Below are 23,495 nucleotides of genomic sequence, written 5' to 3'. Positions count from 1 at the left end.
CATAACTACTGCAAAAACCATAGCCTTGACTAGACGGACCTTTGTTGGCATAAGTAGAAGTGACCAAAATTATATTTCTGTTCTTCCTCCCTGTCCCCTTCTTCCATTTTTCTCCTCTTTCTACTTTTTCTCTCCCTTCCTCCTCCTCCTCCTCTTCTCAGATCCTAAGGTTTTCTACCAAGTAAAATTACTACATAGTAGAATGACTCTTGGAACTGGAAAGTGGTTCAGAGGAACAATGATATGAAAACAATTACTTTAAGTGCTGTGCTCCTTAAAAATAACTTCCTCAAAACTTGTTTTTAACAACATTGATGGAGTGCTTCAAATGTATCAAACACTGACCTAGATATGTGAAAAAACATTTCATTCTGACAAATTGCACACAATGGAGTCAGCTATGTCAAAATTCAAACCCAGCTCAGCCAGAAACAGAGCATGCTGCTGCTTCTCGTTTCTCATCATGAAGACTTGTCTATACACTGGCCTGTGTACTGATAGCCTTTGGATTAATTCCTATTCAAGCTAATTAAAGAGACAACCTCAGTTTGCCTTCAGGTATTCTTATCAGCTATAAATATCTACTGCTTCTTTTGACAGTGTTATATCCTCACTATTTATGACCTCTCTTCCTGAAGTAGAGAGCTGAACATTATCGTCTATGGGCAACTCCTTACCCTACTTATGAATCTTTTTTCTTTAATTAGTAAAATGTTTCTATGCTAGTCAGAAAGGAAAAAGAACTCTTCCCTCTTTCCCAATATTCTACCTTCAGAAGAACTAGATAGAGAGGAGGAGGATGCAGGAAAAAAGCATAAGAGGACACGAGGCATCTCATTGTAGTCACAGTGATGCTGTATTAAGCCGCTAAGACAGCCTAGCAACTGCAGCTCTAAAATGTTCCTATGGTACAAATAAATTATAGCTTGGGCAGAAATCTAAATAGACATCTTAATAATAGATATTTGAAGAGGTGTGTCATAATAAAATATCTCATATATATTTAGCACTTTCTCCTAAGAATTTTTACAACTATTACATTGAGTCTTACACCAAGCCTGTAAAAAAGTCTGAACAAATTTATTATTTTTAAAAATCCTACATACATTTTTATTGTTAAAAGTTCAAATAACACAGTACATAGAGAAAAACACGAGGGACCCCCTTGGTAAAGCCCAGTGACTTTCAACCATTTCCCTGTGTTTGTACACAAGCACACGCAAGCACAGAGTTCAGGGTGGCAGGTGTGCATATAAATAAGTGGGTATACATACTATTTTGTGAAATTCTTTTCATACTTAATAGCATAGCCTGGTGGTGTTTTATGACAGAATCAAAAATCTGCCCAATCCTGGCCACACAGCCATCCATAATATGGAAGTACCACAAGTTATTAATTCATTCCCCTAGATGTATATCGGATTTTATTAACTAGGTAGGCTAGAGCTATAACAGATAACACTGAAACGTCAACAGTTTAACTCAGTAAAGTTTATGGCCAAACTCAGGTCACAGGCCAATGAGTCAGTAGGGGATATTCTCTTTCACACAGTCCTACAAGTATCAATCTCCTTTCTTCCTCAGTGTCACGCAATAGACAGGAGAAAGAGAAAATATGAAGACACTCCACTTTTCACTGCCATGGATAGAAGTACTTTATTTCTCCTACTCATGTTCTGTTAGTAAGAACTATTTATGGAGTCTACCAAGAAGACTGGAAAATTTGTTTGAATTTTTGCACAGGAAGTAGAAGAAGGCTTGATGAGTATTTAGCCAGTCTATTCCATGTAGATTAATTTTATTTTTTCACTATTAAAACCAATGTTATAATAAACACCTTCTACATACATCTTTGCACACTTATGCCAGTAGGATAGATAGCTACACTAGGAATTGCTAGGCAAAAAAATACACAAAAGATATTTTCTAAAATTCTGTTTTAAAATGGCTTAAATATAAGACATGATAACATAAAACTCCTAGAAGAGAACATAGGCAAAACTTTCTCTGACATGAATCACAGCAATATTTTTTTAAAGTCAGTATCCCAAGGCAATAGAAATAAAAGCAGAAATAAACAAATGGAACCTAATTAAACTCATAAGCTTTTGCACAACAAAGGAAACTATAACCAAAACAAAAAGATAACCTATGGGCTGGGAAAAAATATTTGCAAATGATGAGACTCACAAGAGGTTAATTTCCAAAATATACAAACAGTTTATACAAATCAATAACAAAAACAAACAACCCAATCAAAAAATGGGCAAAAGACCCAAAGAGACATTTTTTGAAAGAAAACATGCAGGATGGCCAACAGACACATGAAAAGATGCTCAGCATTGCTCATGATTAGACAAAATGCAAATCAAAACCACAATTGTTGTTTAGTCGCCCAGTGATGTCCGACTCCTTGCAACCCCATGGACTGCAGTACACTAAGCTTCCCTGTCCTTCACCATCTCCTGGAGCTTGCTCAAACTCATGCCCATTGAGTCGGTGATGCCATCCAACGATCTCATCCTCTGTCGTCCCCTTCTCCTCCTGTCTTCAATCTTTTCCAACATCAGGGTCTTTTCTAATGAGTCAGCTGTTCACATCAGGTGGCCAAAGTATTATATGGAAGTTCCTTTAAAAACTAAAAACAGAGTTACCATATGATCCAGCAATCTCACACTTGGACATATATCCAGAAAGGATAAAAACTCTAATTTGAAAAAATACATGCATGCCGATGTTCACAGCATCACTATTTATAATAGGCAAGATATGGAAGTAATTTAATGTCCATTGACAGATAAATGGATAAAGATGTGGCATGTATATACATATATATGCATATATATATAATGTATATTATATATAATGTAATATTATATAATATATAATGTAATATTATTGTCACAAAAAAGAATGAAGTAATGCCATTTGCAGGAATTTGAATGGACCTAGCCGAAGCTGAAACTCCAGTACTTTGGCCACCTCATGCAAAGAGTTGACTCATTGGAAAAGACTCTGATGCTGGGAGGGATTGGGGGCAGGAGGAGAAGGGGACGACAGAGGATGAGATGGCTGGATGGCATCACTGACTCGATGGACAAAAGTCTGAGTGAACTCCGGGAGTTGGTGATGGACAGGGAGGCCTGGCGTGCTGCGATTCATGGGGTCACAAAGAGTCATACACGACTAAGCGACTGAACTAAACTGAACTGAATATTATCATACTAAGTGAAGTAAATCAGACAAATATCATATGGCATCACTTATATATGGAATCTAAAAATGATATAAATGAACTTATTTTCAAAACAGAAGTAGACTGAGACATAAAAAACAAACTTATGGTTGCCAAAGGGTAAAGGAGGAGGAGGGATAAATCAGGAGCTTGGGATTAATATGCAGATACTACCATATATATAAAATGGATAACCAACAAGGACCTACTACATAGCACAGGGAACTCTACTCAATATTCTTTAATAATCTACATGGGTAAAGAATCTGAAAAGGAGTTAATGTACATATATGTTTAAGTATATGTGTAACTGAATCACTTGGTTGTACACCTCAATTAACACCACATTGTACATCAACTGTACTTCAATTAAGAAATTTTAAGAAAATTTTTAAAATACAATGAATTTTATCTCTTCCTTTCCAAAGTAAAAATAACATTTAATAGTGTTAAATCAATCTTCTAGCACACATTACATAAACAGTAAGACACTGGCATTCAAAGCATTACATGATCTGGTCTTTGATGTATGGCAAAACCAGTACAATATTATAAAGTAAAAAATAATAATAATAAAAAAATTTTTAATAAAACTAAATAAATATAATAAAATAAATAAATAAAAATAAAGACTTTCTACTATACCCCATAAAAGCCTTCCACTTCTCTGAGACTTTTACTTCTGAAACATGTTATGACTATTCATCTTAAATCCTGGATTGCAATTTATTATCTCTGGGTTCTTGGGAATACCATTTTGCCCACTCTGAGTCTTGTTGCATCGTTTTGAAAAGAGGTAGCATTATAAACCTCCCAGTTTCTTGAAATGATTAAATGATGGAAAATGGTGTGTATGTGCTCAGTCGGGTCTGACTGTGAGACCCCATGGACCGCAGCCCTTCAGGCTCCTCTATCCATGGAATTTTCCAGGCAATAATACTGGAGTAGGTTCCCATTTCCTCCTCCAGGGGATCTTCCCAACCCAGGGACTGAAGCCGTGTCTCCTGTGTCTCCTGCACTGGCAGGCGGACTCTTTAGCCCTGGGCCACCTAGAAAGCCCACGGCACATGTGGAAAACGGCACATGTGAAAAGCCTCGACATAATAAACCCTCAGTGACTGTTTGATTCTGCCCTTCCTTCTCTATCTCAGGCTATAATAATGCTCCTATTCATGAATTCTTATACTTGTTTATACTACTTTTTTGTTACCTAGCATATATGACCTTCTTCATTATTTATCCTTCCATGTGACAGCTTGTCTCCTCATCGTGACTATAAGCAACTAGAAGCATACCATATTCCTTGGGTCCCCATTCCTCTGTGCAGTGCTATACCATGTAGCCCCCAGTAAATGTTTGGGATGATGCCAATTAAACTGAGCATGCCAGTGGTGTGGAAGAGAGAAGGCAAAACAAAAGAAAAATCCATCCGTTATTCAATTTTAGAAAAAAAAAAAAAAAACTTGAAACACCTGTAGAGATTAGTTAGGGAGATATTGAACGATAGAATTTAAAAATTAAATAATCCACAGGAAGCTGGAAAATATTTGTGAACACTTCATTGAAAACCCAAGATAAACATCCGTCAAATATTAAAACGCCAAGGGGTGTATGTGTGTGTGTCCATGTCTATACAAGATTAAAGGACTGTAGAAGCATATTTTTCCATTTAATAGAATTATTTGAAAAAGAATTATTTTAAAAGAAGAATAAAGGAAGGGAAGTACAGGGAGAAAGGGAAGGTTGGGAAGAGAAAGGGAGAGAGAAAAAAGTAAAGAATCTTTCAAAGACTAGAAAAGTGGTTCACTATTTACAAAATAGACTCATAAACAAAGAAAACAAATTTATGGCTACCAAAAGGGAAAGGTAAGCAGGAGGGATAAACTGGAAGTTTGGGACTGACATGTACACTCTGCTATATTTAAAATGGACAATCAACAAGGACCTACTATGTAGCCCAGGGAACTCTGCTCAATATTCTGTAATAATCTAGATGGGAAAGAATTTTTAAAAGAACAGATTTATGTATATGTATAACTGAATCACTTTGCTATACCCCTGAAATTAATACCACATTGTAAATCAACTAGAGACCAATATAAAGTTTTAAAAAAATTAAAAGTATTCCCGCTAAAGAGAGCAGGGAAACTCAGGATGGATACAGGATAGGTACAAGCTGGAAATGAGGCAGATCAAAGGGGAATTATGTGGAACTTTTGAAGAATGTCCCAAACCATCAGCAGAACTGAAAACAACTTGTGTGCTGCGTGCTTAGTCACATCAGTCGTGTCCAACTCTCTGCGACCCCATGGACCACAGCCCGCCAAGCTCCTCTGTCCATGGGATTCTCCAGGCAAGACTACTGGAGTGGGTTGCCATTTCCTTCTCCGGTGATAAAGTATGAAGAGTGAAGTGAAATCGCCCAGTCATGTCCGACTCTTTGCAACCCCATGGACTGTAGGCTACCAGGTTTCTCCATCCATGGGATTTTCCAGGCAAGAGTACTGGAGTAGGTTGCCATTTCCTTCTCCAAGGCAAAACAAGGCTCTGGTTCCATAGACACAAAGAACTGGCACTGAGCACCTTCAGCTGCACTAGACATAAGTATATCCTGCGTCCATTCAGTTTCAGTCCTGCCCGATTTATCAACAGAGTTATCTGACAGCCCCATTCCCAAGATGGAAGTGTGTCCCTCAGCAAGCATGCCTATTCTTCTTTGTTCTTCTATGTGGAATTCCTTCCTGACATTTCCATAAGCTGTAACTTTAGTACATATTCAACATTTAACTGAAACAATAGAAACACTTAATCTTCTTTTTATTTCATACCACCCTTATTCCATATTATATACATTTAAATTAGTCCCTAAGATAAAAATGTCTTTTGCAATATCCAAAAATCAATAAAAAGCCATTTGACCCCTGCTTTTTAAAAAAATATTTACTTTTTATTGAAGGATAATTGCTTTACAGAATTTTGTTGTTTTCTGTCAAACCTCAATAGGAATCAGCCATAGGTAGACATATATCCCCTCCCTTTTGAACCTCCCTCCCCATCCCACCCCTCTAGGTTGATTCAGAGCCCCTGTTTGAGTTTCCTGAGCCATACAGCAAATTCCCATTGGCTACCTGTTTTACACATGGTAATGTAAGTTCCCATGTTACTCTTTTCATACACCTCACCCTCTTCACCCTTGCTTTATTGCTATTTCAAAACCACTACTAGTGATAAGGTTAAAGAGTGTTACAGCAGTGAAAATAGGATAAACATTTTAATATACACAAACTTGTCTTTGACAACCATGAATACAGAGGTATTGCTTTTTTGCTTTTTTAAAATAGCAATTCTTAGCCTCTGTTTCTGTTCCCAGAAAAAACAAACATCACTTTAGTGCCCTAATATTCACTGTGAACAAAAATGTAGGCTTTGCATTTGTGTTAATGAGGAGCCTCCCAGTGATCTCTCTGCATAGGTGTTGTATCATAGTGAGTTCTTGATCTACTCAGCTTCACCTGCATTGACATCCTAGCTCCCCTACCACTGAACCATGACTTCATTGCCAATAGATTCTTCATTTACATAATGATTTGCATACTTAAAATTCCTTCACATAATTCTCATAATCATGCATCCTTCTGGGCATATGTAACATAATGATCCTGCCATGCTTCTGAAGATGTCAGGTGAGACTCATTGCTAGAACTTTATTAATTTAGTCAACAAATATTAATGGAGGGGCTGCTTAGCACCAGGTATTATTGCTCTAGGTGCTGGGAATGTGAAATGGAATATGATACAGTCTCCACATTTCGAGGGCCTACAATAAAATAAAGGGGAACAGGCATGAAAAGAGGCAATTAAAATACAGTGGATAGATGTCTAACAAATGGCCTCTCTTTATTGCCTTCATGGCATAAAGTGGTTGAGCAAACTCTCTTGTATGCAATAATTATAAAAACTGGACAGAATATTTTAAAAACAATTATTGTCAGACACTAACAACCAAAAGGCCACAGAAACTAATAGAGACAGTACTAGGATGGATAAGGATTAAATTTGTGGCTGAGGTTGGTCTTCATCCCTCCACTAAGTTTCTAAAGAATCCCTTGGTCATAAGAGAAATTAGAAAATTTAATGATAATAAAAATATATCAAAGTTTGTGGTTCTAAAGCAGTGTTGAGAGGGAGACTTACAAATTTAAATAACCAATACTAGAAAAAAAGAGAAAGGCAAGCTCAATGATATAAGATTCCATTTTAAGAAGCTAGGAAAAAAATTAAACCCCAATTATACAAAAGGAATAAAATAATAAAGATAAGAGTAAAAATAAATGAAATATGAATTAAATAAGCAAGAGATAAACCAATAAAACCTAAAGATCAATAAAATCAATAAACTTCTACCCAAAGGGGAAAAAAGTTCAAGACACAAATTACCAATTTCAATACCATTACAGTTATGACAGACCATAAAAACTGAAAGTATTATTTTTCTTGGGCTGCTGAAAAAAATTATTGCAATTTTATAGCTTAAAGTAACACAAATGTATTATTTTACTGTTTCAGAGGCAATAAATCTGAAATCAAGGTGTCAGCAGGGCCATATCTCCCCAAAATTAACAACAAACTAAAATGGACAAATTTTTTTTGAAAGATACAAATTACAAATAAGACACAAGAAAAAATAGACAATATAAATAGTCTTACATCAATATAAATAGTCCTAAGTAAATTGCATTTTTAATTAAAGATCTTTCTACAAGGAATATTTGAGGTCCAGATGGCCTCACTGATAAACTGAAGTCAACATTTAATAAGAAATAAGACCAATCTTACACAAATTCTTTCAGAAAGTAGAGTCTACAAACATACATCCTGTGCAGGAAAAGGGTCAATGCAACAGGCCTGGGTTGTTCAAACCCTGCACATTCTCAAGAACATCTTTTCTCTAGTATTGGCCCTTGGCCACTTCCTGGGATATGAGCTCTAAGCCCTTGGGATATTCTGACTGATAAGAAAGATTTTATATGCATGAAGCCTTGGATCACATGATACGAGTTTGATCAGATGTTCATGGGAATGTGATTTATGATGAACACCTGTTTTTGCCTTGAAGCTCTATCTAAACACCAATACTCAAGTGAGCACCCCTGGTTGGTAACACATGTCATCACACATCATTGTGAGGAGAATAAAGGACATCATGTGACTCCATCAAGAGGATACTGGAAGCTTAGGTTTGGTTTCCCCTGGACTTAAACCCATGTACCTTTTCCTTTGCTGAATTTAATGTGTATTCTCTCACTGAAATGGGCTTCCCTTGTGGCTCAGCTGGTAAAGAATCTGCCTGCAATGCAGGAGACCTGGGTTCAATCCCTGGGTTGGGAAGATCCCCTGGAGAAGGGAAAGCCTACCCACTCCAATATTCTGGCCTGGAGAATTCCATGGACTGTATAGTCCATGGAGTCACAAAGAGTTGGACACGACTGAGTGACTTTCACTTTCACTTCTCACTGTAATAAACCAATCATAAGTATACTAGTTTTCTGAGTCCTCTGAGACTTCCAGTGAGCCATCAAACTGAAGATAGCCCTGGGGAATCCCAATACACTTCCCAACTCATTTAATATTATGAGCTCAATATTATCTTGATGCTAAAAGCAAAGGAATAAAGAGAAAATTATAGACCTATATTTCTCATGAATATATATGCAAAATTTCTCTTAAAATATTAACAGAAAGAATCCAATAATAGAGAAAAAGGATAATACATCATGAACATGCAGGTTTTATTTTAGAAATACAAGGTTGATTTAATATTTATAGATCAATGTAATTATCCACATTAACATAATAAAAGACAAAAGCCACATAATTTGTCTCAATAGATGTGGGAAAAGCATTTGAGCAAAAATTCACCAACCATTAATGATGAGTTCTCAACAAATTAAGAATTAAAGGAAACTTCATCAACCTGATAAAAGACATCAGTGGAAAATTTATAGCCAAAAATCTCATTTAATGGTGAGTCTCATACTGGGGGAATTATTTCCAAACATTTTATATGATAAAGGACTCATATCCAGAATATATATGGAACTCACATTACCTAAATAAGAGAAAAACTAACAACCCAATATAAATATGTTAACTAACACTTCACCAAAGAAAATACATGAACAGCAAACAAACACTTGAAAAGATAGTTGACATTATTAATTATCATTCCCCAGTGGTTCAGATGGCAAAGAATCTGTGCAACGCAGAAGACCCAGGTTTGAACCCCTAGTAAGGAAAATCCCCTGGAGAAGGAAATGGCAACCCACTCCAGTATTCTTCCCTGGAGAATTCCATGGAATTACAATGAGATATCACTACATCTCCATTAAAATGACTAACATTCCAAAGCCTGACAATACTAAGAGCTGATAACTGGAAACAACTATGAAGTAGCTTTCGGAGGTGATGAAAATGTTCTGTGTCTTGGCTGTGGGGTGGTGAGTATACACATTTATTGAAAGATAGTGGACTGCACTTTAAAGGGGCGCATTTTATTATATGCAGATTATACCACAATAACATTTTTAAAAGTACAGCAAACACTAAATAAAAGTGTTCATACTACAGTAATGAATGAAATGAACACATTCAAGATGCTCATTCTGTTTAAATAAATGCACTTACATCATATTCTCCTAAGCTCTTTTCTAAAGCATTAAGAACTTTCTCCATAAATCCTGCATTCACATTTCAGTATCCATTGAAAAATATATGATTATTTTCCATTTTTTATTGATAAGGAACCAAAGATAACTAGAGGTTTCTCTCAGTATGCAAAAGAGTTAACGCAATAGCAGGTCCAAATTTATATAATTACTCTTTCCCAAGATTAGATACCTGTTTTGACTTTTTCCCTTAAGGCAGGGGTCCCCAACCTCTGGGACCTGATGATCTGAGGTGGAGTTGATGCAGAAATAATAATAGAAATAAAGTACACAATAAATGTAATGCACTTGAATCATCCTGAAACCACCTCCCACCAGCCCCAGTCAGGAGAAAAAGCGTCTTCCACGAAACTGGTGTCTGGTGCCCAAAAAGTTGGAGACCACTGCCTTAAGGGCCTTGGTTTATTTTTCTTTCCTCTGTTTTCACTCATACAGCTCATCCAACTGTCTTTCATTAAACTCAAGGAAGATTTCATGCTCAGACTAGAAAAACGAAACACCTGTGCTGTTTATCTGCTCAGACATTAGCTTCTTGGGGCAGAGCTTCTTTGTCTGTTAATGAACCCCAGTGTTTGTAAAACTTAGGTCTTCTATTCTTACATTTAAATTTTTTCCTTTTTTTTTCCCCTTAATATGTATTTACTTTTTTCCCTTCATCTCTCCACAAACTGGGGTAAAAGATTTCCAACTAAAGTATTGCAAAATAAACTCACAGGAAATTCAGAGGTAGCAATTACAGGCAGTCTGACATTCCTGCTTGTTTAAGTAGGTGTTTTAAAAAAAAATTTGGCACAGCTTTACTTACAATGATCCCTATTTTAAATTTTATTTCTGTCATGTTTTTCCTGAGAAAGCAATGGCACCCCACTCCAGTACTCTTGCCTGGAAAATCCCATGGATGGAGGAGCCTGGTAGGCTGCAGTCCTTGGGGTCGCGAAGAGTCGGACACGACTGAGCGACTTCACTTTCACTTTTCACTTTCATGCATTGGAGAAGGCAATGGCAACCCACTCCAGTGTTCTTGCCTGGAGAATCCCAGGAACGGTGGAGCCTGGTGGGCTGCCGTCTATGGGGTCGCACAGAGTCGGACACGACTGAAGCGACTTAGCAGCAGCAATGTTTTTCAGTCATACCACTTTTAAAAATTCTTATATTTATAACATTTGGAGGTAGTTTCTTGTGACATTCATGATAAACTTCTTTGAATAAGTATTTTTCATATTTTAAATCTGAAGACCAGGTAGGATATTTTAAAAGTCTATTGCAAACTGAATATTTTAAAAGTCTATTGCAAAGAAAATGGACTGGAATTGGTGAATTTAACTCAGATGATCATTATATCTACTACTGTGGGCAGGAATCCCTCAGAAGAAATGGACTAGCCCTCACAGTCAACAAGAGTCTGAAATGCAGCACTTGGATGCAATCTCAAAAACGACAGAATGATCTCTATTCATTTCCAAGGCAAACCATTCAGTATTACAGTAATCCAAGTCTAAATCCGAATCCCGACCAGTAATGCTAAAGAACCTGAAACTGAATGGTTCGATGAAGACCTACAAGACCTTCTAGAACTAACACCCAAAAAAGATGTCCTTTTCTTTAGAGGGGACTGGAATGCAAAAGTTGGAAGTCAAGAAATACCTGCAGTAACAGGCAAATTTGGCCTTGGAGTACAGAATGAAGCAGGGCAAAGACTAATAGAGTTTTGCCAAGAGAACACACTGGTCATAGCGAACACCCTCTTCCAACAACACAAGAGAAGATTCTACATATAGACATCACCAGATGCTCAATACCAAAATCAGATTGATTATATTCTTTGCAGCCAAAGATGGAGAAGCTCTATACAGTCAGCAAAAACGAGACCAGGAGTGACTGTGGGTCAGGTCATGAACTCCTTACTGTCAAATTCAGACTTAAATTGAAGAAAGTAGGAAAAACCATTAGAACTAACTAGGTCATTCAAGTATGACCTAAATCAAATCCCTTATGATTATACAGTGGAAGCGACAAATACAGTCAAAGGATTACATCTGATAGACAGAGTGCCTGGAGAAATATGGACGGAGGTTCATGACATTGTACAGGAGGCAGTGTACAAGACCATCCCCAAGAAAAAGAAATGCCAAAAGGCAAAATGGTTGTCTGAGGAGGCCTTACAAATAGCTGAGAAAAGAAGAAAAGCAAAAGGCAAAGGAGAAAAGAAAAGATATACCCATTTGAACGCAGAGTTCCAAAGAATAGCACGGAGAGATAAGAATGCCTTCCACAGTGATCAATGCAAAGAAAGAGGAAAACAATAGGATGGGAAAGACTAGAGATCTTGTCAAGAAAATTACAGGTACCAAGGGAACATTTCATGCAAAGATAGGCACAATAAAGGACAGAAATGGTAGGGACCTAATAGAAGCAGAAGATATTAAGAAGAGGTGGCAAGAATACACAGAAAAACTATACAAAGAAGATCTTCACAATGCAGATAATCACAATGATATGATCACTCACCTAGAGCCAGACATCCTGGAGTGCAAAGTCAAGTGAGCCTTAAGAAGCATCACTACGAACAAAGCTAGTGGAGGTGATGGAATTCCAACTGAGCTATTTCAAATCCTAAAGGATGATGATGTGAAAGTGCTGCACTCAATATGCCAGCAAATTTGGAAAACTCAGCAGTGGCCACAAGACTGGAAAAGGTCAGTTTTCATTTCAATCCCAAAGGCAATGCCAAAGAATGCTCAAACTACCACACAATTGCATGCATCCCACATGCTAGCAAAGTAATGGTCAAAATTCTCCAAGCTAGGCTTCAACAGTATGTGAATTGTGAACTTCCAGATGTTCAAGCTGAATTTAGAAAAGGCAGAGGAACCAGAGATCAAATTGACAACATCCGTTGGATCATAGAAAAAGCAAGAGAATTCCAGAAAAACATTGAAGGCTTTGAAGATTGTATAGATCACAACAAACCTTTTGAAAGCCCTTTGAAGACTGTGTGGATCACAATAAACTGTGGAAAATTCTGAAAGAGATGGAAATACCAGACCACCTGACCTGCCCGCTGAGAAATCTGTATACAGGTCAGGAGGCAACAGTTAGAACTGGACATGGAACAACAGACTGGTTCCAAATAGGGAAAGGAATATCTCAAGGTGATATACTGTCATCCTGCTTATTTAACTTATATGCAGAGTACATCATGAGAAACCCTGGGCTGGATGAAGCACAAGATGGAATCAAGATTGCCAGGAGAAATTTCAGTAACCTCAGATATGCAGATGACATCACCCACATGGCAGAAAGTGAAAAAGAGCCTCTTGATGAAAGTGAAAGAGGAGAGTGAAAAAGTTGGCTTAAAACTCAACACTCAAAAAACAAAGATCATGGCATCTGGTCCCATCACTTCATGGCAAATAGATGGGGAAACAGTGGAAACAGTGACAGGCTTTATTTTGGAGGGCTCCAAAATCACTGCAGATAGTGACTGCAGCCATAAAATTAAAAGACACTTGCTCCTTAGAAGAAAAGTTATGACCAACCTAGACAGCATATTAAAAAGCAAAGACATTACTTTGCCAACAAAGATCCGTCTAGTCAAAGCTATGGTTTTTCCAGTAGTCATGTATGGATATGAGAGTTGGACTATAAAGAAAGCTGAGAGGGCAGTCCTAAGATGGCAGAGGAATAGGACAGGGAGACCACTTTCTCCCCCACAAATTCATTGAAAGAACATTTGAACGCTGAGCAATTCCACAAAACAACTTCTGAATGCTGGCAGAGGACATTAAGCACCCCAAAAGGCAGTCCATTGTCTTCAAAAGGAGGTAGGAAAAAATTGAAGAGATAAAAAGAGAGACAAAAGAGGGAGGGACAGAGATCCATCCCAAGAAGGGAGTCTTAAAAAAGAGAGAAGTTTCCAAACACCAGGAAACACTCTCACCGGCAAATCTGTGGCAAACCTTGGAACTTCAGAGGGCAATATAACCGGGAAGAAAAATAAATAAATAATTAAAACTCACAGATTACGTGCCTAAGGCAACTCCCAGCGGAGAAGCAGCGCAGATGCTTGCATCTGCCACTAGCAAGAGGGGACTGGACAGGGAGCCCCAGGCTGCATTGCTTAGGGTAAGGACCAGGCCTGAATGCCCCGAGGGCAATCTGAGGGAACTAACTAGGGATAGCAACCCAGACTGTGGGATAGCTATCCCGCAAAAAGCCCTAACCTAAGACACCACCAGGCCCGCTCACAGAACAAAGGACTGAACAGAGCTAGCCGACTACAGACCGGCCCATCCCCCGCCGGAGACAGGCAGACGAGGGCAGCCAGAGCCGGAAAGGGGCAATCATGGCCCCAGAGAGGCATCATCTACCAAAGCGCAAGCAGCCCTCGTTGCTCACCAAGACTCCTTGGGATTCTGGACAGTCGACATCCGTCGGGAGGGTCGCAGCCAGGGATCAGCTGCCCAGAGGAGACACACAGCACACCTGAGATAAGTGCGCCCATTGTATACCCAGAAAACCGAGCGGTGGGGACAGGGGAGGCGATAAGTTGCAGCCTTCAACTGGGGACAACTATACACGCCAAGCACCTGGTCACCTGAGCTGCTCGTACCCAGGACGGGCACAAAACTCAGGCCCAACTAAGTCTGTGCCTTTGTGGAGAACCCGAGAACCTGAAGCTGAGCAGCTTTGAACTGGAAACTGCACTCAACCCAGGACCAGCCTCAGACAGTGCCAGCAGAGCAACCGAGAGCCTGAGCAGTGTAGACTGGGAAATCACACACGCCGTGAGTGGGGGCAAAACCAGTCTGGCCGAGACACTGGGAGCACTCTCCACAGATGCCAGTGATATTTGTTTGCAGTGTTCCTCCCTCCCCACAGCACAACTGAAAAAGTGAGCCTAAAAAAAGTGACCACCACCGCCCCCTTGTGTCAGGGTGGAAATTAAGACACTGAAGAGGCCAGCAAACAGAAGATAAAATAAACAGAGGGAACCGCTTTGAAAGTGACAGTTGCAATAGATTAAAACCCTGAAGTTAGCACCGACTACATAGGAATGGGCCTATAGATCTTGAGAAGTGTAAGCTGGATCAAGGAACTATCTGAAAGTGAACTGACCCCACTGTGTCCCACAACAACACCAGAGAAAGTCCTAGATATATTTTTACTATTATTTTTTTAATTAAAAATTAAAAAAATTTTTAAGTCCTCTATTACTCCTTAAATTTTCATTTTTATAACCTAATATTACTTTGCAAAAACAAAAAGACTCTATTTTTAAAGCAAACTTCATATATATATATATATATATATATTTTATAATTTTTGTGACTTTGTTTTTTTCTTTAATATTGTATTTTTGAGAATCTAACTGCTACTCTAGATTTTTAATCTTTGCTTTTTGGTATTTGTTGTCAATTTTGTACCTTTAAGAACCCAATCTTCAGTACCCATTTTTACTTGGGAGCGAGATTACTGGCTTGTCTGCTCTCTCCCGCTTTGGACTCTCCTTTTTCTCCACCAGATCGCCTCTATCTCCTTCCTCCCCCTGCTCTTCTCTACCCAACTCTGTGAATCTCTTTGTGTGTTCTGGGCTGTGGAGAACACTTAGGGAACTGATTAGTAACTGGATCTGTCTCTCCCCTTTTGATTCCCCCTTTTATCCTTCTGGCCACCTCTGTCTCCTTCCTCCCCCTTCTTTTCTCTGTGTAACACCGTGGTCATCACTGAGGGATCCAGACTGTGGAGAGCACATAGGGAAGTGATTACTGGCTAGCTTACTCTCTCCCCTTTTGATTCCCTCTGTTCTCCTCCTGGTCACCTCTATCTCCCTCCTCTCTCTTCTCTTCTCCATGTAACTCTGTGTACATCTCCAGGTGTCCCTCACTATGGAAAAACTTTTCATCATTAACCTAGATGTTTTAGCATCAGTGCTATATAAATGGAGAAGTCTTGAGGCTACTGTAAGAATATGACTGAAAACCAGAGGTAGGAGGCTTAAGTCCAAATCCTGAGAACAGCACAGAACTCCTGACTCCAGGGAACATTAATCACAAGGAGCTCATCAAACCATACCTACACTGAAACCAAGCACCACCCAAGGGCCAACAAGTTCCAGAGCAAGACATACCGCACAAATTCTCCAGCAACACAGGAACATAGCCCTGATCTTCAATATACAGGCTGCCCAAAGTCATACCAAACACATTGACATCTCAAAACTCATTACTGGACACTTCATTGCACTCCAGAGAGAAGAAATCCAGCTCCACCCACCAGAACACCGACACAAGCTTCCCTAACCAGAAAACCTTGACAAGCCACACGTCCAACCCCACCCACAGTGAGGAACTTCCACAATAAAGAGGAACCACAAACTACAAGAATACGCAAAGGCCACCCCAAACACAGCAATATAAACTAGATGAAAAGGCAGAGAAATACCCAGCAGGGAAAGGAACAGGATAAATGCCCACCAAACTAAACAAAAGAAGAAGAGATAGGGAATCTACCTGATAAAGAATTCCAAATAATGATAGTGAAACTGATCCAAAAAATTGAAAACAAAATGGAGTTACAGATAAATAGCATGGAAACAAGGATTGAGAAGATGCAAGAAATATTTAACAAGGACCTAAAAGAAATAAAAAAGAGTCAATATATAAAGAATAATGCAATAAATAATAAAATAAATAATCAAAAACGCTCTGGAGGGAACCAACAGTAGAATAATGGAGGCAGAAGATAGGAAAAGTGAGGTAGAAGATAGAATGGTAGAAATAAATGAAACAGAGAAGAAAAAAGAAAAACGAATTAAAAGAAATGAGGACAGTCTCAGAGACCTCTGGGACAATGTTAAACGCCCCAACATTCGAATCATAGGAGTCCCAGAAGAAGACAAAAAGAAAGGCCATGAGAAAATACTTGAGGAGGTAATAGTTGAAAACTTCCCTAAAATGGGGAAGGCAATAATCACCCAAGTCCAAGAAACCCAGAGAGTTCCAAACAGGATAAACCTGAGGGGAAACACCCCAAGACACATATTAATCAAATTAACAAAGATCAAACACAAAGAACAAATATTAAAAGCAGCAAGGGAAAAACAACAAATAACGCACAAGGGGATTCCCATAAGGATAACAGCTGATCTTTCAATAGCAACTCTTCAGGCCAGGAGGGAATGGCAGGACATACTTAAAGGGATGAAACAATATAACCTACAGCCCAGATTACTGTACCCAGCAAGGATCTCATTCAAATCTGAAGGAGAAATCAAAAGCTTTACAGACAAGCAAAAGCTGAGAGACTTCAGCACCACCAAACCAGCTCTCCAACAAATCCTAAAGGATCTTCTCTAGACAGGAAACACAGAAAGGGTGTATAAACTCAAACCCAAAACAATAAAGTAAATGGCAATGGGATGATACTTATCAATAATTACCTTAAATGTAAATGGGTTGAATGCCCCAACCAAAAGACAAAGACCAGTTGAATGGATACAAAAATGAGACCCCTATATATGTTGTCTACAAGAGACCCACCTCAAAACAAGGGACACATACAGATTGAAAATGAAGGGCTGGAAAAAGACATTCCACGCAAATAGAGACCAAAAGAAAGCAGGAGTAGCAATACTCATATCAGATCAAATAGACTTTAAAACAAAGGCTGTGAAAAAAGACAAAGAAGGACACTACATAATGATCAAAGGATCAATCCAAGAAGAAGATATAATAATAATATATATGCACCCAACATAGGAGCACCACAATATGTAAGACAAATGCTAACAAGTCTGAAAGGGGAAATTAACAATAACACAATAATAGTGGAAGACTTTAATACCCCACTCAGACCTATGGACAGATCAACCAAACAGAAAATTAATAAGGAAACACAAACTTTAAATGATGCAATAGACCAGTTAGACCTAATTGATATCTATAGGACATTTCACCTCCAAACAATGAATTTACCTTTTTCTCAAGTGCACACAGAACCTTCTCCAGGTTAGATCACATCCTGGGCCATATATCTAGCCTTGGTAAATTCAAAAAAATCGAAATCATTCCAAGCATCTTTTCTGACCACAATGCAGTAAGATAACATGTCAATTACAGGAGAAAAACTATTAAAAATTCCAACATATGGAGACTGAACAACATGCTGCTGAATAACCAACAAATCACAGAAGAAATCAAAAAAGAAATCAAAATATGCATAGACACAAATGAAAATGAAAACACAACAACCCAAAACCTGTGGGACACTGTAAAAGCAGTGCTAAGGGGAAGGTTCATAGCAATGCAGGCATACCTCAAGAAACAAGAAAAAAGTCAAATAAATAACCTAACTCTACACCTAAAGCAACTAGAAAAGGAAGAAATGAAGAACCCCAGGGTTAGTAGAAGGAAAGAAATCTTAAAAATTAGGGCAGAAATAAATGTAAAAGAAACAAAAGAGACCATAGCAAAAATCAACAAAGCCAAAAGCTGGTTCTTTGAAAGGATAAATAAAATTGACAAACCATTAGCTAGACTCATCAAGAAACAAAGAGAGAAAAATCAAATCAATAAAATTAGAAATGAAAATGGAAAGATCACAACAGACAACACAGAAATACAAAGGATCATAAGAGACTAATATCAGCAATTACATGCCAATAAAATGGACAACGAGGAAGAAATGGACAAATTCTTAGAAAAGTACAACTTTCCAAAACTGAACCAGAAAGAAATAGAAAATCTTAACAGACCCATCACAAGCATGGAAATTGAAACTGTAATCAGAAATCTTCCAGCAAACAAAAGCCCAGGTCCAGAAGGCTTCACAGCTGAATTCTACGAAAAATTTAGAGAAGAGCTAACACCTATCCTGCTCAAACTCTTCCAGAAAATTGCAGAGGAAGGTAAACTTCCAACCTCATTCTATGAGGCCACCATCACCCTAATGCCAAAACCTGACAAAGATACCACAAAAAAAGAAAACTACAGGCCAATATCACTGATGAACATAGATGCAAAAATCCTTAACAAAATTCTAGCAATCAGAATACAACAACACATTAAAAAGATCATACATCATGACCAAGAGGGCTTAATCCTAGGGATGCAAGGATTCTTCAATATCCACAAATCAATCAATATAATACACCACATTAACAAATTGAAAAATAAAAGCCATATGATTATCTCAATAGATGCAGAGAAAGCCTTTGACAAAATTCAACATCTATTTATGATAAAAACTCTCCAGAAAGCAGGAATAGAAGGAAAATACCTCAACATAATAAAAGCTATATATGACAAACCCACAGCAAACATTATCCTCAATGGGGAAAAATTGAAAGCATTTCCCCTAAAGTCAGGAACAAGACAAAGGTGACCACTCTCACCACTACTATTCAACATAGTTTAGGAAGTTCTGGCCACAGCAATCAGAGCAGAAAAAGAAATAAAAGGAATCCAAATTGGAAAAGAAGAAGTAAAACATCTGTTTGCAGATGACATGATCCTCTACATAGAAAACCCTAAAGACTCCACCAGAAAATTACTAGAGCTAATCAATGAATATAGTAAACTTGCAGGATATAAAATCAACACAAGAAATCCCTTGCATTCCTATACACTAATAATGAGAAAATAGAGAAATTAGGGAAACAATTCCATTCACCATTGCAACAAAAAGAATAAAATACTTAGGAATATATCTACCTAAAGAAACTAAAGACCTATATATAGAAAACTATAAAACACTGGTGAAAGAAATCAAAGAGGACACTAATAGATGGAGAAATATACCATGTTCATTCTATCGGAAGAATCAATACAGTGAAAATGAGTATACTACCCAAAGCAATCCATAAATTCAATGCAATCCCTATCAAGTTACCATGGTATTTTTCACAGAACTAGATCAAATAATTTCACAATTTGTATGGAAATACAAAAAAAAAAAAAAAAAACTTGAATAGCCAAAGCACTCTTGAGAAAGAAGAATGGAACTGGAGGAATCAACCTGCCTGACTTCAGGCTCTACTACAAAGCCACAGTCATCAAGACAGTATGGTACTGGCACAAAGACAGAAATATAGATCAATGGAACAAAAGAGAAAGCCCAGAGATAAACCCACGCACCTATGGACACCATATCTTTGACAAAGGAGGCAAGAATATACAATGGAGAAAAGACAATCTCTTTAACAAGTGGTGCTGGGAAAACTGGTCAACCACTTGTAAAAGAATGAAACTAGAACACTTTCTAACACCATACACAAAAATAAACTCAAAATGGATTAAAGATCTAAACGTAAGACCAGAAACTATAAAACTCATAGAGGAGAACATAGGCAAAACACTCTCTGACATAAATCACAGCAGGATCCTCTATGACCCACCTCCCAGAATATTGGAAATAAAAGCAGAAATAAACAAATGGGACCCAATTAAAATTAAAAGCTTCTGCACAACAAAGGAAACTATAAGCAAGGTGAAAAGACAGCCTTCAGAATGGGAGAAAATAATAGCAAATGAAGCAACTGACAAACAACTAATCTCAAAAATATACAAGCAACTCCTGCAGCTCAATTCCAGAAAAATAAATGACCCAATCAAAAAATGGGCCAAAGAACTAAATAGACAATTCTCCAAAGAAGACATACAGATGGCTAACAAACACATGAAAAGATGCTCAACATCACTCATTATCAGAGGAATGCAAATCAAAACCACTATGAGGTACCATTTCACGCCAGTCAGAATGGCTGCGATCCAAAAGTCTACAAGCAATAAATGCTGGAGAGGGTGTGGAGCAAAGGGAATCCTCTTAAACTGTTAGTGGGAATGCAAACTAGTACAGCCACTATGGAGAACAGTATGGAAATTCCTTAAAAAACTGGAAATAGAACTGCCATATGACCCAGCAATCCCACTGCTGGGCATACACACTGAGGAAACCAGAAGGGAAAGAGACACATATACTCCAATGTTCACTGCAGCACTGTTTATCATAGCCAGGACATGGAAGCAACCTACATGTCCATCAGCAGATGAATGGATAAGAAAGCTGTGATACATATACACAATGGAATATTACTCAGCCATTAAAATGAATGCATTTGAATCAGTTCTAATGAGGTGGATCAAACTGGAGCGTATTATACAGAGTGAAGTAAGCCAGAAAGAAAAACACCAATACAGTATACTAATGCATGTATATGGAATTTAGAAAGATGGTAACAATAACCCTATACTGGAGACAGCAAATGAGACACAGATGTATAAAACAGTCTTTTGGACTCTGTGGGAGAGGGAGAGGGTGGGATGATTTGAGAGAATGGCACTGAAACATGTGTATTATCATATGTGAAACAAATCGCCAGTCCAGGTTCAATGCATGATACAGGATGCTTGAGGCTGGTGCATTGGGATGACCCAGAGGGATGGGATGGGGAGGAACGTGGGAGGGGGCTCAGGATGGGGAACACATGTACACCCATGGCAGATTCATGTCAATGTATGGCAACACCAATACAATATTGTAAAGTAATTGGCCTCCAAAAAATAAATTATTTAATTAAAAAAAGAAAAAATGTGTCATCCCCAAGGGGAATATCTGCATGATGCATAGCACATGATATACTACACAAATAACAGCACCACATCACAAAGGTTTGTCATGAACCCTCTGATGGCAGATAGTCCTATTTGTGATTCTTGAAAAGTAAAATAAACTAAGTAAGGCTTAAAAAAAAAAAAGAAAGCTGAGCACCAAAGAATTGATGCATTTGAACTGTGGTGTTGGAGAAGACTCTTGAGAGTCCCTTGGGCTGCAAGGAGATCCAACCAGTCCATCCTAAAGGAAATCAGCCCTGAATATTCATTGGAAGGACTGATGCTGAAGCTGAAACTCCAGTACTTTGGCCACCTGACTCCAGTACTTTGGCGAAGAACTGACTCATTGGAAAAGACCCTGATTCTGGGAAAGATTGAAGGCAGGAGGAGAAGGGAACGGCAGAAAATGAGATGGTTGGATGGCATCACTGACTCAATGGACATGAGTCTGAGTAAACTCCAGGAGTTGGTGATGGACAGGGAGGCCTGGCGTGCTGCAGTCCATGGGGTCACAAAGAGTCAGACACGACTGAGTGACTAAACTGAACTGAACTGATTACAAACTGATAATTCTGGGCTCTTGGAGAAGTCCTGGATGTCTGGATTTCCATCACTAATAAAACTTAGGTTACCATTTTTCTTACAATTGTAAAGTGAACTCCCTTTTAAATCCCTTTTCATCTCCTTCTTACTTCCAATTCTGTCACTGACACTAATTACTTTGGTCAATTGCAATCAGTAAAGGTTCTCCCTCTGCTGTGGGCTAGTGATATTTTATTTTCTAAAGGTTAGATTACCCCTCCCACCCACCAGCCTGCCAACACAAGTATATTGTCTATGCTCCTAGTTCTGATTCCATGTACACAAGCTACAGTCCAGTTTTCCACATTCTCAGTACTTAGGAAGGAGGGCGCCCTGAAACCATAGTGAGCGTCCCAGTTACTATATAATTGGTTTACTTAGCCTCCATCATACTAATAAGTCAGTAAGATCACATTTTGGTTTATCTATCTACATCAAGAGAACTGAGGCAACATGAGTCAACAATGGAACAGCTGAATATGCTGAAAAAGTCCCATTTCTAGAACTGGGAGGTCAAGCATTAGTCCCTGGCAGCAGTGAAATGCTGAAAAGCCCCATCTCACCAGCCAGCACTGCCACAAGAACCTACCACCAGCAAAATGGTGCCAGTACTAAGTATGTGTCAAGCGCCACGTGAAATTCTATGATGTGTACAATATGCAGCTCTGCTGGGTTTTCAGTCAACTTTCATCGCTTTCCTTCAGCACCTGGTTTGTGCAAAAGGGGATTACAGAAGGGGACGTGTTGTAATATAATTCAAACAGGAGAAAAGAGACAGAGATGCCTTTAGCAGAACAACAGTAGGGCTTAGAAGCACTATGAACAGTCAATTATTTTTGGTACAAACTTGATTTTTATTATACATGCTTTTACGGCAAGTCTAGACTGATGAGGGCAATCTTCCTTCCTGCATGTATATGGATTAGAAGCATACCCAGGCAACCTTAACCAGAAAAAGACTGAACAGAATTAGTAACTATATAAGACCCAAGACAGGGATGGGGAAAACTCCATCATGAGAAGAGCTTCCCAAACAACAAGGAAATCACCAATTTAGGGAAAGGACTACTGTCTGGATCTGATTGCACAGCCTTTCCTGTTTTCCACACATTCTTGGGGGTGCACGTGCTGTGTGCTCAGTTGTGTCTGACTCTTTACAACCCCGTGGATGGTAGCCTGCCAGGTTCCTTGGTCCATGGAATTCTCCAGGCAAGAATACTAGAGTGGGTTGCCATTCCCTTCTCCAGGGGATCTTCTTGACCCAAGGATAGAACCTGCATCTCCTGCAAGTCTCCGGCACTGTAGCCAGATTCTTCACTGCTGAGCCACCAGGGAAGCCCT

General features: G+C 38.6%; 1 long non-coding RNA gene across 3 annotated transcripts in view; it reads right to left on the bottom strand.

Moving 5' to 3' along the window:
- Window positions 1-700: 700 nt before the first annotated feature.
- The window catches only part of LOC132342581 (uncharacterized), a 100,857-nt gene continuing 78,062 nt past the window's right edge, over window positions 701-23,495 (bottom strand). For all 3 annotated transcript variants that reach the window (XR_009491002.1, XR_009491001.1, XR_009491003.1), the window contains one exon: window positions 701-2,638. This is a non-coding gene — a long non-coding RNA (uncharacterized lncRNA). The remainder of the gene's footprint in view (window positions 2,639-23,495) is intronic.

The sequence above is a fragment of the Bos taurus genome, chromosome 17 (assembly GCF_002263795.3).
Source record: "Bos taurus isolate L1 Dominette 01449 registration number 42190680 breed Hereford chromosome 17, ARS-UCD2.0, whole genome shotgun sequence".
Taxonomy (NCBI): Eukaryota; Metazoa; Chordata; class Mammalia; order Artiodactyla; family Bovidae; genus Bos; species Bos taurus.
The sequence above is the reverse complement of the archived record's forward strand: the minus strand, read 5'-3'. Positions and strand labels throughout refer to the sequence as shown.